The sequence below is a fragment of the Vipera ursinii genome (assembly GCF_947247035.1).
Source record: "Vipera ursinii genome assembly, chromosome: 4".
In the NCBI taxonomy this organism is placed as follows: domain Eukaryota; kingdom Metazoa; phylum Chordata; class Lepidosauria; order Squamata; family Viperidae; genus Vipera; species Vipera ursinii.
Window position 1 is genome coordinate 20627677 of NC_139514.1, and position 15997 is coordinate 20643673.

The 15997-nt window shown below is 36.7% G+C and overlaps 2 long non-coding RNA genes across 2 annotated transcripts in view; both read left to right on the top strand.

Annotated features, from left to right (window-relative positions):
- Positions 1-6554, top strand: part of LOC310639746 — a 32166-nt gene extending 25612 nt beyond the window's left edge. The window contains exons 2-4 of the long non-coding RNA XR_014492394.1: positions 4007-4119; positions 6025-6154; positions 6457-6554. This is a non-coding gene — a long non-coding RNA (uncharacterized lncRNA). The remainder of the gene's footprint in view (positions 1-4006; positions 4120-6024; positions 6155-6456) is intronic.
- Positions 6555-8920: 2366 nt separating this feature from the next.
- Positions 8921-12283, top strand: LOC310639730. Its single transcript, XR_014492389.1, has 3 exons — positions 8921-9811; positions 11318-11403; positions 11845-12283. It is a non-coding gene; the product is annotated as an uncharacterized lncRNA (long non-coding RNA).
- Positions 12284-15997: the final 3714 nt, after the last annotated feature.

Here is a 15997-nt window from a genome sequence, read left to right on the forward strand (position 1 = left end):
CCAGAGATAACATATTGATTTTAACCTTGATCAAATAAACCAACACTATTTTAACATGATTTTAACAATCTTTAAAATATCTTTAATTCCTCAAATAATGTCATAGAACTTTTATTTTTTCTTTGCTCCTTGTCACAAAATTCTACAACGCTTTAACATGCCTCTTTTGTAAATCCAATAGAGGAAAATTATACAGATCACTTTAAAAATCCTTCCTAATTATTAAGACATTAGCCTGGGTTTTTTTGTGTGTGTGGCCAGTGTAGGATATTTTTCCACATCATGCTTGTAGCCTGTCATTTTAAAAACCAATTTCAGATCAGTCTCAGTCTTGTCTAGTAAAATGGATTCCTACTCCATAATTTTTTTCTAAACACTATCTATAGAAGCAAACTCTCTTAAAATTAACTTCTCAGTCAAAGGTATCCTACAATATTAACATAGTTTGTTCCACTTTGTTCCACTTTGTATTAATCTTTAGTTCCTTCTAGTTCCCTCTAATGTCCAACCTTCAAAGTCCCATCCTATGATGCTTTTTAAGAAATCAAAACAAAAAATTGTCCCACAGGAAAGGATTTTTATAATTAATTCAAAAATCTTATTTCAAATCCATCTGGATCTTTACTCCATTTGTAATTTTCCAGAATCACAGAACTATTTATTACTTTTTTTGAGCCTTCTACTTGTATTTAAATTTTCTTTCACTAATGATTGACAGAAACTCACCCAACAGCTGAAAAACAGTTAATAAGCAATTTTCAAAGTGATTAGAAATGGAAGCATGAAAACCTATTATTGTTTTAAAGGTGCTTGGTTTGAGCAAGATGGCTATTCCTTCTAAACCTGCCAGGCACTATTAACTTGTGCCTTTTCAAAAGAAGCAAACTGTATGGAGCACTTGTGGGCAATCTCAAGTCCTTGTCCAGAGTTCACCATTTCAGTTCACCATTTCTTTTATGGAAGTCTCTACAACAAATGTTAATATTAATTAAATGTAAAAAAGTAATATTTGAAAACAAAAGAATAATGGTCTAATAAGAAGAGGATATTTGACAAAACACAAAGTCCTAAAAATATAAATAAAACAAATATGGCAAAGGCAAGCAAGGCTGGTACCAATAGTAATAGGTACCTTGGGTGCAATCCCAAAACAATTGGAGCACCACTTAAAAACTATCGGCATTGACAAATTCATCATCAGTCAATTGCAAAAGGCAGCTTTACTTGGAACAGCTTACATCCTGTAACAAGATCTGTAACACCATTAAACATTCACATCTGCATATTGCAGGTCTCTGGGAAGGACTTGATAGGCAGACAAAAGTGCCAAATACAATCTGAACATCTGGCTGACTATGCAACAAATCATCATAATAGGATAATAAGTAAAACATAAAAAACCAAGAAGCAGATAATGCCAAAACTTGTGCTTATACAGGAATTTCTGAATGTCCAGGATGACCTGCTTTGGGCAACTCTGATTATAATTCTGATCCTTTGTAGTGACTGTCGTGATTTATGCAATAATTTTCATGAAACTGGATTCAAGTGCTTCCTGCTGTAAGAAGTTTACCTATGAGACACAATGGCCCATGTTTTGACAATATGAGTTAAAACCAAGCAGAATCCAATGAAGCGTAATTGAGGATTACATTTTATTACATGAGAAGAACATCTGCATTGATTTTACCATTTCAATGGTAATCATAAAATATTTATGCAGTATTATGTTCTCTGCTGCTTTTAGCAGAACGATCCGTGGGAGCCTTGTCATGCAAAGAGAATGCATTCTGGGTTTCAGATGACATTTATTCTGTATATGCAATGTATGCTAAAGCCATCTGTTGGTTAAATATATATACTTAGGAATCTCACAGGTCTATCTTTGTCCTGTAGGTATTGCAATAGAAAAGCAACAATGAAAGCAGCCTCAAGACAAATGTAGCATAATTGTAATCATAATTTTCTGTGGAATTTCTAATATTCAGTTAAATTTATTTCAAGCGAAATCAAAAATCCAAATCCATACATTATTATATTTTCTAAGTCATCTTCAGTCAATTGTTACAATTTTTAATGAAAAACAAAACAAAACAAAACACCAGATACAAACATCAAAGCGATAATACAGGAAGAAGATTTTGATTCAACAAGAGAAAAGCTTTCAGGATTTGCAAAGGAACATATTGGAATTACCTTTAAAGAAAAATGGACTAATATTGAAATAAAGAAACGAATAAGTGTTTTTAGAGAAGATGATTTCATCAGACTCTAGCTGAGATACCACTGAGTTGGATCCATACAGTACCTTATCACACAAAAATATAATTCCCCTCCCCTGATTTTAAAGAAAAAAATTAGATGTAGCAGAAAACATGCATGCATGGAAAATTAGTTTTAATAATACATGTCAGGATACCACAGACATCCAGAACTATGTTGGACATTCCCCTTAGTGGCCATGGCACTTCCTGCTCCACATGATTTTATCATACAAAATGAAAAGTGGTTTGCTTCAAGCAAGTCATTAAATTCTCCAGTAGCATCTTTATTTCCAAGAATGAATCTGGGCTGTAGTCTTATTTTCATATATAGAAGTATAGCCTCTTACAAATTCAAAAATTTGTGCAAATCTGCCATACAGAAACAATACCCTAGAACAGAGTCACTTCTTCCCCAGGGCTTCGTATTGAAGAAGAGAATCTAGAGTGATAGCTAAGCTTGCTTTCAGAGAAGATTGCCATAACTAAGTTACCACTGGAATTGCATGCCCAAAGTTCTTTTGAGAATTCATTGCCTTTCATGATCTATGGTTACAATAATAAAATTAAATAAATCTATACATCTCAAATGAAGCTTGGAGTTTGCATTCACATAAGCCACAAATTGTGTGGATTTCCTTGAATAAATACTTGTCGTGGTTCTATAAGATCCTGACTGTGACCCACAAATCATATAAACAAGTAAGCCAATATGTAAGCTAGCAAGAAGAAAAATAATCCATCTTCTTCTTATCAAATGATAGAAAGATTGCAACAGTAAGTGTAACAGCAGCTCCCATCACCAGTGATCACAATATTTGGGGGGGCTTCTGAGAGTTTAACTAAGTAAAAGAAGCATTTAGCAGTTCTTTTTACAGGCTTGAAAGGAGTCAGAGGTCAAACCACAATTTAACTGTACCATGTGGGATTCCCATTCATACAGGAGAAAATCATAGAGAACCTCATTTCACATTGAAAAATAGACAAATATTTTTTCTCCAATCCTAACTCAAACACTTGACATGTGTTTTAATAAGGTTCAGATGTTATTCAAACAGGAAAAGCAAGGAAATGAAAGTTTTTAGGTGATATGATTAGTTTCTTTAATTCCAAGAGGAAGGGGATAAAGAAGGTGAGAAGGGAGAGGTTTTTTTCTTTTTTGACATGAAGTGCTGGTAATGACCTATAAAGCTCTCAATGGCTTGGGTCCGGATTATCTAAGGGAACACCTGCTGCCGGCATCAACTTCCCATCGTCCCGTGCGCTCCCACAGGGAGGGCCTTCTTAGGGTACCGCCGGTCAAGGGATGCCGGCGGGTTATCCCCAGGGGAAGGGCGTTCACTGTGGGCGCGCCGGCCCTTTGGAACCATCTTCCCACGGAGCTTAGGACTGCCCCCGACCTTCGCTCATTTCGCAGGGATTTGAAAACTTGGCTTTTTGAGCTGTCTGGCCCAGACTGAGGGGTTTTAATTATTTATTAATGGAGTTTTAGTTTAAATTCAGGGACTTAATTTAATTTTAGTTTTAATCGATTTTAACTTTGTATGTATGTATTTTTAATTTTCCCCTGTAAACCGCCCCGAGTCCTACGGGAATAGGGCGGTATACAAGTTTAAATAATAAATAAATAAATAAATAAGTGATGTTAATACTATTCTGACTAATGATAGGTTAATTCTACCTAGGAACTGTACATGTTGTTCCAAAGGTGTAATATGTTCTTTATTTCACAATGAAATGCACAGGTGCAGGATGGAGGACTCTCCTGGCTTGATAAAAGTACTTGCGATAAAGAGGTTGGAACAGTAGATGATTACAAACAGCATGAGTCAGTGCAGTGATGTGGCTGCAAAAAAAGGTAAATAAATTTTTAGCTGCATAAACAAAAGTCTGATTTTTAAACAGACAAGAAGTACTCATTCCACTTTCTTCTGCTTTGGTCAGATCCCACCCCAAGTACTGCATTCATAGTTGAAGAACGGGAACAGATTCAGAGTATGTCAATGAAGATAATTAGTGTATTAGAACATTTTACTTTATTTATCAAATTTCTATCCCGCTCATCATACTTGCCTCCTATAAAGAAGGAATGGGAATGTTTAGTCTTGGAAGAGGAAAATGGAAGAGGAGGAACTGAGAATTTGTACAGTAATGGGCAAAAGAAACTTCCTGACAGTTAGAACAATTAACCAGTGGAACAACCTGCCTCCAGAGGTGGTGAATGCTCCAACACTGGAGGTTTTTAAGAAGAGACTGGACAGCCATTTGCCTGAAATGGTATAGGGTTTCCTGCCTGAGCAGGGGGTTGGACTAGATGACCTCCAAGGTTCCTTCCAACTTATTATTATTATTATTATTATTATTATTATTAAAAGGAATAACAATGTAGAACAAGAGGAAAGACAGCAACCAAGACAATAGTCAGATAAAAGAAATTTGATTCCAGGCAAGATCTGTAACCCAAGAAAGCATCTCAAACAAAACCCTTCCTAGATCTCACAAACATAAAGGGAGAAATGGGGGGAACACATTCAGAGTTGTAAGATTCTGTTATAGTAACAGAACTTATAATACTTAGTACTTATTATAACAAGTAATAGTTGTTATGTACTGGGCTCTTAAAGAATACCACGTGGGTTGCTGGAGCAGCTAACGGCTCTCCAGCAACCCAGACTACAAGTCTCCTGTGCTGCAATTGGCTAGCTCCAGGCGGCAATGGTTGATTCAAACCTATTGGCTGCCTCCTGGGGGCTAGAATATATATTGCGGCTAGTTGCAGCCTTTTCCCCAGTACAGTTTCTGCATGAAATAAACTATGAGTTACCTTGTACTCAGCTTCGCGTCTTCATTCCTGCGCCAAAGAACCCACTATTTAACAATAGTATTTATAATAAAAGTCTATATGAACCAGGTTTCCTAGTCTGGTCTACCTTGGAGGATTAACAAACCCGTAGGAATAGCACTTTTCAAATGCTTATAAGAATACCACACAAAAGAATGTCACAACCTGATTGTCTGTGGAGATTCTCTATCATCCAGGTCATAGTTGTCCCAAAGGTGCTTTTTCAAAAGGCAACTGGATTGTTTTTAATTCTTCCTCAAGAAAAAAAAAACAGTCCAGTTGCCTTTTGAAAAAGCACCTTTGAGACATGACCTGTTCTCCCGTGACTCAGCAAAACAGATCACAGAAAAGCAAATTCCAATTTAATGATAGAAAAAAAATCTTAACAGCAAAGAGCAATTTTATATTGGAAACAATCTGCCCTTTTACCAGATGCATTCCAGCAGAGGCTAGAAAGCCTATTGTCTGGTTTATTTTAATTTTATTTCCTATGCTGGCAAAGGGGCTGGCTGCATCATCCTAGAAAACCCTTCCCAACTCAGTAAGACTACATTTCTGTCTTTGGATTGTACATAAATTTGGCTGAGAGACTGTAGTCTCTCCTTATCTCTTTTTAAAAACTGGTGCTGTTTTGACTGACTTCCAGTTTCCTTACTGGAAGCTGGATTTTTTTATGAGTAATACGTTTTTGTCATAAAATCAAGAGTTTCATATATAAATTCTTCATGAATTCTTGAATGTATGTCAAATGACATCAATCACTTTTCATTAAGCAATTTGTTACTGAACTTCAGTTCATGTCATATTTTTGACTGGGTTACTCAGATATATAAAGTGTGTGTGTGTGTGTGTGTGTCTGTTTGACAGCCGAGGAACATAAATAAAGATTTGCTCTTGGCCTTTCCTTATTTTTGACATTAGTTTTGCATCTGGGCAGAGCCATGGTGGCGGAGTGGTGAGAATGCAGAATTGCAGACTAATTCTGCTGACTGCCAGCAGTTTGATCCTGACCGGCTCAAGGTTGACTCAGCCTTCCATCCTTCTGAGGTCAGTAAAATGAGGCCCCAGATTGTTGGGGGCAATATGCTGACTTTGTAAACTGCTGTAAAGCATAATGAAGTGGTATATAAGTCTAAGTGCTATTGCTATTGCTATTTGAGCATGGCTCAAATTTGCTGAGAATAGAAGATGGTCTCTACCAACTGCTTATGGATAAGGGAAATTTCCCTTCAACCTATGTTGGTGGAGCAGTGGGCTAATGCCTCCTTAAGTAACACCAGCTGCCTGCAATTAGTGCAGGTTCACATCCCACCAGGCTCAAGGTTGACTCAGCCTTCCATCCTTCCGAGGTAGGTAAAATGAGGACCCAGATTGTTGGGGGCAATAAGCTGACTTTGTTATAATGCCGCTTGGGGTGTGTGTGAAAGCCCTAATAAGCAGGCATATACATAGAATGAAGGCTACTGCTAAGCTTGTAAGCCGCCCTGAGTCTTCGGAGAAGGGTGGGATATAAATGGAATTAAAATAAATAAATAAATAAATGTTTCATTTGTCTGTGAGGAATGGACATTTCTGCCTGGGAATGATATGTAGGCAGACAGTAAATTCTAGTCTAGCCTTAGGTGTGAAGCCAACTGAATGACTGGAAGATGTACATAGACACACATAGACACATAAACACAAAGACACACATATACAAAATTACGCACCTACACTGATAGTCCAATCTAGATTGGAACCATTGTTTTCTTCCCCAAGAGCCTTTATGTGCAAAATCTACGAGACAGAGAGGGGGGGAGGGGGGGAAGAGAGTGTGTGTGTGTTTCAGTGTGTCATTTAATTGCTTCTGGCTGGTTGTAAAATACTTTTCCTTGAGAGATGACAAGAGGATCACAAGCAAATTATGCTTTGAGAAAGAATCTTTATATACTGCTCAAAAAAATAAAGGGAACACTTAAACAACACAGTGTACTGTATTTAATAGTAGGATGTCTTATTTTGTGTTCCCTTTATTTTTTTGAGCAGTATATTTGTGGATGATTTAACATTTATGATGCTTCAAAGAGATGAGTGGAAGCTAATTAGAAAACAATACTCACAAAGGAGGAAGTGATTTCATGTCCAAATGTTCCCATCTCCTCCTTGTGACAAGATCGAACCCAAACCCAAACCTAAACCCACCAACCCCCATTTCAACTCTGGTGAGTTATATTTGTGTTGCTAAGCCTCATTCTTTTTTATTTTGCTTATTTGGGCAACTGTTCCGTATTTTAAAAGTTTAAAAAATGCTGTTTGCTTTTATAGTATATTCAGCGCAATAAATGTAATTGTTGTGCTAATTTTGCACAATCTTTAGCATATGTGTTACGCTAAGATGTCTTATATAATCTTGGTTTAAATCCATTTGAAATTTAATGCTCCTTACTGTTCCTTTCAGTTAAACTTTCTTGGCCTTTATTTTAAGATTCAAAACTATTTTTCTGCTTAAGAAGGATCTGCAAATCCTACATTCTCTCCCAGCTACAAATAAGTCTATGATTGTCAAGTTGGCATTACAACTGCTTTTTCCCTTGCCTAACAGATCAAGAAATGCCTTTTCTGGGGCTAACTCTTGGAAAGAAAATGTTGAGCACCCTAAGGATGAAAATATGTGAGGCACATTAGGATAGCAAATACATAAATAAATATAGCGGTCTGAAAATCTTCATGTTATAATATTGCGCGAAAGAACCGTGTTAGCTTTTGGCAGTTGAAGTCAACAAGTAATAAAAGAGCCAAGGTTGCCTACCCCTGGTTAATGGTAATCAGAAATCACAAGGAGTTTGGTAGCATCTTTTCAGACTAAGAAATGCTATTTCTTTTTTTATAAACATTGTCGGATTGAAAATATACTTTAATGCAACGAGATTTCTATACTATACTATGGAAATATACCTTGTATAGTATATTTCCACAGTATAGTATGAAAGTAAAACATAATACCAAGAGGATTTTTTGTAGCATTTTGGAAAAGTTTTTCTTGAACTGTACAGTGGAATGTTTTGTCTTCTGGAGTTATCTTGAAAGTATTGTTTTATGCTTCCAAACAGGGCAGTAAAAACATATTTTTCCACATTTACTCCTTGGTCAATTGGTCTATTGTATGATACTTCAATATATACTACATCTAATATCAGATTTTCTCTTTTCATATAATTACAGCTCTATGAGAATACGTCATTCTGTTTCAGTTTTTTTAGCTCACTTGTTGCTTATTTATTCCATATATTTCACCCTTGCGAGTTACTTCTCTGGAGTGTTAGATGTTAGATATAATTCCCCTGAACATTATTGATAAGTACAGATCACTTGTGTATGATGCACTATTGCTGTCTAGTTATAGGACAGGTTGATAAAAGTCCAATCCTAAAATAGATATATGATAATTATTTACATATTTTAATCACAATATATTTCACTCTTCTGCACATGTATGCATTTTGAATATGCACCTCTATATTAAACATCATCAGACAAGCAGTATTGTGTCTATGTATGTTAATGTATAAACATACTTATATGCCCATGGACATTGGGATCAAGCATATATAGAGGGAATTAGTTATTTTCTAACTGGTGAATTTATTTATCTAAGACATTTAACAGTATATTGTAAAGGAGGGAATTATTGGTTCTTAAACCCTCTGAGGGCAAATGATTTCAAAAATAAGTGCGTTGGAGACAGAGATTGTGTAATGTGAAATAGTGGATGTATTGGAGAGTCATGATTTATGTATGACACCACCAGGCAGATGAAAGATGCGTGATAGTCCCATGGGGTCCTCTCCGTGTCCTGGTTCTGAGACTGAGATACACAGTGTGGCCTGATGCATCTGGTGCTGAACATGGGGAAAGAGAAGGGGGTGAAGGAAGCTAAATAATAAAAGCAAAAACGTATCCTTGGTTCATTGATCAATTTTCCTTGTTGGTCCACCCTTCACTGCCATCCATATTCACCAGAGAGACTGATACTCCGATACCCAGAGAAATGTATTCACTTTACTTCCTGGGGCCAGCTGTCCTTTTTGTTGTCAAAATTGTTCTTTTACATGGTCTCTTTCATATTTTTTCTCCATTTTTCTTCAATTCATTTAGTTCCTCAAGATTTCTCCTACTGCAGCAAAGTGTGAGTTTAAAATGAGAATACAGAACTTCTTTGAAAATACTGATTCTTGTGGGATTATAATTTATGACATTTCATTCCTAGGCCATTTATTTGCTAAGAGAATTCAAAGCTGTTTATAGTTAGAGTCAGTTAAATTAAAGCTTTATCCTGATTATTAATAAACTATGAGAAATTATCAAACAACTCAAAAACTGAAAAACCCTAATCCATTTTGAAGCAATGATCAAGTTGCTAATTCTGATCAATAATGGAAGTCAGAGAAATTAAAATTAATTTTGTTGTGACCTGAGATTATTTGGGGAGAACACGTCAGGATGAATGTGGAGCTACTAAAAGAATGACAGTATTCTAGAATATGATGAACATAATGATGTGATGGAAAACAATTGCTCTGGGTGACCTCATTAAATCTATGGGTGATATCAACATTAAATACTGAAAAAAATGCTGAATTATGGGTTTTCATTTCTTTGTTATCCCCTAAGACTAATAAACCATGCTGGCTAAGGACTTGAGTATTGAATCCATCCAAGTGGTACCAGGGTAAGAAAAACAGTTCTACTGAATCTATTAGAATTTCATTCTGTATTCTGCTGGCATACCAAATTATAAGATAATGTATCATCACTGCATCCAATATGCTGCCTTTTGCTAATGTGGGATGTCTCATATAAGTCTACTTAATGCATACAAAATAACATTTAGTCTGATGTTTTTCCTCTAGTAGAATAATATTCTTCTCTCCCTTTAAATTTATAGCGTCACTATCAATTGCAGGACTTGTGTGTCAAACCATGGAGTAAATGGACAAGTACATTGTTCTGTCAATCAATGCCAACTCATTGCTCAAGAGGACTTAGGCTTAAAAAAAAAGAGTTGTGGCTCATCGCATCTCTTATTCTTTATTTGACAAGCAGAATAATTTTATCTTGTTAACGATTTTCAGAATGCCTGAACCTGAATATTGGCTTTATTTTCTAACATGAATCATTTCATTGTTTTAATTTTTTAAACAATTTGTAATAGTTACTTATAATTCAAATGGTAGATCATTGATAAAACTGACTGGGTAAAAAGTTGAATGGTCTTCAATATCACTGAACTTCTTATACAATAGACGTCTCCACAATCCGCCATTTTAATAAGGATATTTTTTATTTCAAATCTAAATGGAAAGCAGTGAAATTTAACAAAGGTTAAATGAAGTGGAACAGTCCAACAGTAGCTAGTTGCACAAATATGTTGAGTATGTAGCTTGGCTGAAAAGCTAAATAAAGAGTGCTTTATTTTATGTATTTAAAAGTGGAACACTATGCATAGCTACTCAAAAATAAATTAGCGATTACAGGATAGTAACATAAATATTTTATATCCTTTCTTCTTGCCCTATGTGGTGAATAATAACCAAAATGTTACATCAATAAGAGTAATAAAGACAAAAACATCTATATAGAGCAGTGTTTCCCAACATTGGCAACTTTAAGATATGTGGAAATTTAGTTCCCAGGATTCCCCAGTCAGCCATGTTGGCTGGGGAATTCTGGGAGTTGAAGATAAAGTTGGCATGGTTGAAAACCACTGACATAGAGAAAGACAAGAAGACACACAATATAGAAGGGGCACTATAACTGAAATGGCCCTGTCCTATCTATTCACCATCTTCAGGTATGTATGTTTGCTAGGTGGGGAAATTTAAATCCCTGGAAAAAAGGGACTACATGATGCTAGTGATCTGAGTTTGATCAAAGGAATGTTTTTCTTAGGATAATCTCAATATTGCAAGGGTGACAAAGTCAGACCCAAATTTACAGATACTGTATCCCTTTACTTTTATCAGGAGTGAAAACATGACTTGCATGTTCCCCTAATGTCCTTTTTCAGTGGACTTGGGCAACAAAGAATCTTTGGTACTTGACAATTTCTTCTAAAGCTGCGAAAGGCAGGTGTTCATTCCTGGAAAAGCTTTGAAGCTAAAAATAAAATAGAAGAAAATTAAAATTAAAGGATATTTCCAGGTACATTGTAATCATCTTAATACTTACATTTCAGGGGGGCTGTGTGCGAGTGAGTGTGTGAAATGCTGACAAAACTCCCAGTTCAAATGGAATGCAGACAGAGAAGTAGAGTAAAGCTTTGTAAGTCACTTGAGATCAATCGGCAAAGAATACCTTCGTCTCAGCCATGTCATTATCAGATTAATAGCTGAGTTCCAATTCAAGCTGGAATTATTTGGATAATGAAATCAAAAGGGACGTTTTCACAAACAATTTGCCTTGGAGCAAAATTATAAAAATGCTGGAGATAGAATTTTCCTGCCCCCCCTCCCTTTGGCCACCACACCCCTTCAGATTCTTTCCAGACTGGGTTGCTTTACACATAAGCCACATGGCCCTTCCCTTTGAATTCTTCATGGTTTCCCCCCCTCCCCGCTTTGCCTGGCACTTTAATGTAAGCTGAGACATCTGATCTTCTCTAAACACCCATTGGATAGTCCTTTATTCTGTAAGCAGATTACCTTGGAAAGATTTGGTGACATCTATTTGATTAATCAAAATTGGATATTTATATTACAGCAGAATTGACTAAGGCTTCTCCCCAGAGCAACAGAAGCATGAAAACATTACAGAAATGGCTAATATTTACTAAGAATGTAAAGTTGAGGCTGTAATTCAATTTTGTATTTTACTGTGCTGAAAAAAGATGGAAGTCAATACTTTCTTTTCTTTTTTCTCTATTATCCCACACCTTTCTATTCCCTTTCTTTGCACTTTGCACTTCCCTACTATCTTTATTTTCACTTGTATTTTATATTATGATAATCTCAATAAAATTAATATACACATACAAATGAGATGAAAATCTATATTTAGTGGCATCTGCTGACATCCCCCCCCCCAAAAGCACACTTTGATGCTTTGTTGTCCTATGGCTTTATATTTTGTTTATTCATTTATATTTCTGTCTCATTGTTTTTCCCCCCAAAGAGAGTCTATACTTGCCATACATGATATATTCAAATAGCTCCTATTTATGTCATTGGTGTGTTTATGTCTTTAACTACAGTACTTAGTCTCCTAAAATGCTTTAGATGTAGAACGTGGATTCAGTGGAGTTTATTGGAGCTTAGGTTTACATAATATCACATTCAAATTGTTAAAAAAAATCATTTTAATATACTGTATTTTTATTTGCAATGATGGATAAGTTGCTTACTATCCATTGGTGAAAATTTGCTTTTGCAGAAGTATGCTCAAGGGTTGGCCCATTTTTCAGTTGTTTATTTGTTCCTATTCTCTTTCTCTCTTTCCCTCTCTCTCTCAGGATAGGGAGACTGGTTTATGAGCACACTGAAAGAAATTTCAATGACTACTGTCAACCTCCAACTTGAGTATTCTTACTGTTTTCATCTTGTCAGCCACAATTTTCTGTTACAGTGTTTGGCAATATTCTTTCCGCAGTGTTTTTGGTAACATATAGATTCTTTAAAAATAGTGTAACAAAGGGGTACTTTCATTTGGATAAATAAATCAGAGTAAATCTGATCTCCCTCCCTCCCTCTTTCTTTCTTTCTTTCTTTCTTTCTTTCTTTCTTTCTTTCTTTCTTTCTTTCTTTCTTTCTTTCTTTCTTCCTTCCTTCCTTCCTTCCTTCCTTCCTTCCTTCCTTCCTTCCTTCCTTCCTTCCTTCCTTTCTTTCTTTCTTCTCTCCCTATTTTATACTGCTGTTCATCCTGTTTAAAATTATAAGTTTGGGCAGACTATATAAATTAGATGGCATACTAATTTTAGAAGACAGGAAAAAGAGTCTAAATGATTGTGGTAGGTTAGAAAAGCAGTTTAAGAATAACAAAATAAAATTTAATCTAGATCAATGCAATGTTTTTCACTTGGGACATCAAAATGCATACTGTATAGGGTGAAGAATAGTCGGCTTGGTATAAAAAGAAATTGATCTTATTATTTCAGTGGATTACAAGCTGAATATTGGCCAGCACTGTGGTGTGGTCACCTGAATTTTAGGCTTAATGAATGGAATTATTGTTTTCAAATCCGGGGACGTAATTCTTTCGTTCTGTTTTGCACAACTGTGCAGGACTGGATCTGACAAGGACAAAAGTGCTTTGGAGGTGACTTGGGCATCATTGCTGCAACTGACAGCATTCCCTTAGCCCTACATCAGGGGTGTCAAACTCAATTTCATTGAGGGCCGCATCAGCATTGGGGTTGCCCTCAGGGGGCCGGGTGGGTATGGCCAGGATGGGCGTGGCCTACTGGGTGGGCGTGGCTAGAGTGCGTATGGCCTACTGGGTGGGCGTGGCCAGCTCTACATCGTTCACATCAAGGGTGCCTATGGGGGCCTGGGCAGGAGTGGGACAGATCTGAGGGTCTCTGGCAGAAGGAGGGTCTCTGGGCCAGGGCCAAGGCAGTGGGGGCCGTTCCCTCACTGTTTCCAGGATGGCTTCGCGGGCCGCATGAAACCACTTCGTGGGCCGGATCCGGCCCCCGGGCCTTGTGTTTGACATGTCTGCCCTACATTGTTTCCTGGTCCCACACATTAGTCACATGGGCTTAGGAAAGTTTGTGTTTGAGAGAAGGGTCATTAAAGAAGTGGCAACAGGGGGTGACCATATTTTGCTGCTTTGTCATTATTTGTGTAATGTCTCCTGAATACACACAATATTTACCCCAGCTGAGGTCATCTAACAGGACAACTCAGGCTATTTCAAATCCAGCCATATATTTCACTCCTTGCCAGTTGACACCACCTTCCAGTTTTTGCAAGTATGAGCTGTTGCCCTCTGCCTTTCTTTATGACTTTGTCTCTTTACTTGCACAGTTTTTCAGCTTTCCAGCTTTCCAGTGCCCAATGATTCTGCTAGCTAGGAATTATGAGAATTGTATAGTAACTTAATTGTAAGACACCAAATTAGAGAGGTACAGTTTTTCTTAATTCTTTGCCCAAGTTGGAATTTAATGTTCTCTATTGTGATGAACAATATTGGAACCTTAATCTCCTTTCCCAATTTGATGGAGAGCTATTCAAGGCAAAGACAAGGTTTTGGGAAATACTTTTTGAGTGAACAGGATGAGATAGATGGGAGGAGAATTAAAACCAGTCACTTCGAAGATGGGCCTGTAAGTAGAACCCAACAAAGACAAACCTACCATTAGCTATTTCTCATACCAGCAACCTGGGTATAAAAGCAAACCTGTGTTTGCTTTTATACAGTCTGTGGGTTGAAGCCATGGAAAACATAAAGACTGAAATAAGCTCAGGTTCACATAGGAATGTTAAGATGAGATTCAATAGCAATCCCTTTTTTCTATGGAAAAAAATGCAATCCAATCTCTTCCACTAAAACAATTGGGGCTTGGTTGCATTGTGTCAACACTTCAAGGTAAACTAAACAGGAAACATGACTAGATGAGCTAATTCTATTTTATTGTAAGGCTACATTAACAGATTCTTGCAAGTCTGAAGGTACAAATCTTTTGCCACTACTTTTAATCAGGGATGGGTTCTTTCTAAATTTCTTCTTCTGACTGTTAAGCCACTGGAGGCTCCTCCCTCTCTTATCTGATTGTTCCCTAGGCAGCATATCTTCCCCTCTTCCTCAAGGTCATTACAAATAGCAATTCGTTTATCTATATAAGTGCAAAATTTATTATCTCTTTAATTATCTAAAGAATTTATCTTCACTGAGCTATATGAGTATGCACTTTGTAATTTCTTAGAAATTTGTCATCTTAATATCAGGTTTCATCCATATTAACAATCCTTACATGGTTATCAGGATTGGGCAGACATGTAGAGTTCTTTTCTCTAGAAAACTCTTTCTTGCTAAATGCTAGGTATGGCCTAACCTAAGATCACCAAGGATTTTCTTTGGGAAGTTGGCTCCCAAAGCAGTCATCAGAAATATTTAGCTGAGGGGAGCAAGACACACATTTTAAAAAACAATGATAATCATCTTAAGGGTGTGCAAGCCTTTTATTAGTATGCAGTTAGTGTTACTCAACCTTAAAGCTGTACATTACGAGCCAGTATTTTAAGCTGCTTAATTTCATTTTCTCAATACTTAGTAAGTAGAATCTGAGAGGCAGAATGGCGCTTTACCAGCTGGATGTGGCTCCTATTTAGGCAAGGTTTCTAGACTTCTAATATGAAGATGGAACTGGTGGAAACAGGCCAGGAGGAAACATATGGAATTCCAGTTGAGACATCACTTTTCAAAGAAACCATTCTTCAAGACTTTTCTCACACCTTTGATGACTTTCAAAAATAGCTTGGGCACTGAAAAAATATACCCAAGTGGTCTCTGGCCATTCTTGACTTGGGAGGGAAGGGTGACTGTATTAAAAAAAAACCCTGATCCTTTGCCTACCTTTACCACACTAGCACAATGAGGTTGGTCAGTATAAACAGATTAAGGCAGTCTATGATAGCAATTGATGGGTTGTCCTAAAGGACAAGGTTGCAGTGCACAAGGTCTTTCATCTGGGTTTTTCTTTTGCTGTAATCAGCCACTCCGCTAAACTTTCTTTCTTTCTTCTTTCTTTCTTTCTTTCTTTCTTTCTTTCTTTCTTTCTTTCTTTCTTTCTTTCTTTCTTTCTTTCTTTCTTTCTTTCCTTCCTTCCTTCCTTCCTCCACTGAGCAGCTGATATACCCATCACCAAAATATCTTGTATTTGCAAAGCTCTTGCACTGAAATCCCCTGCAAAGCTGTCATG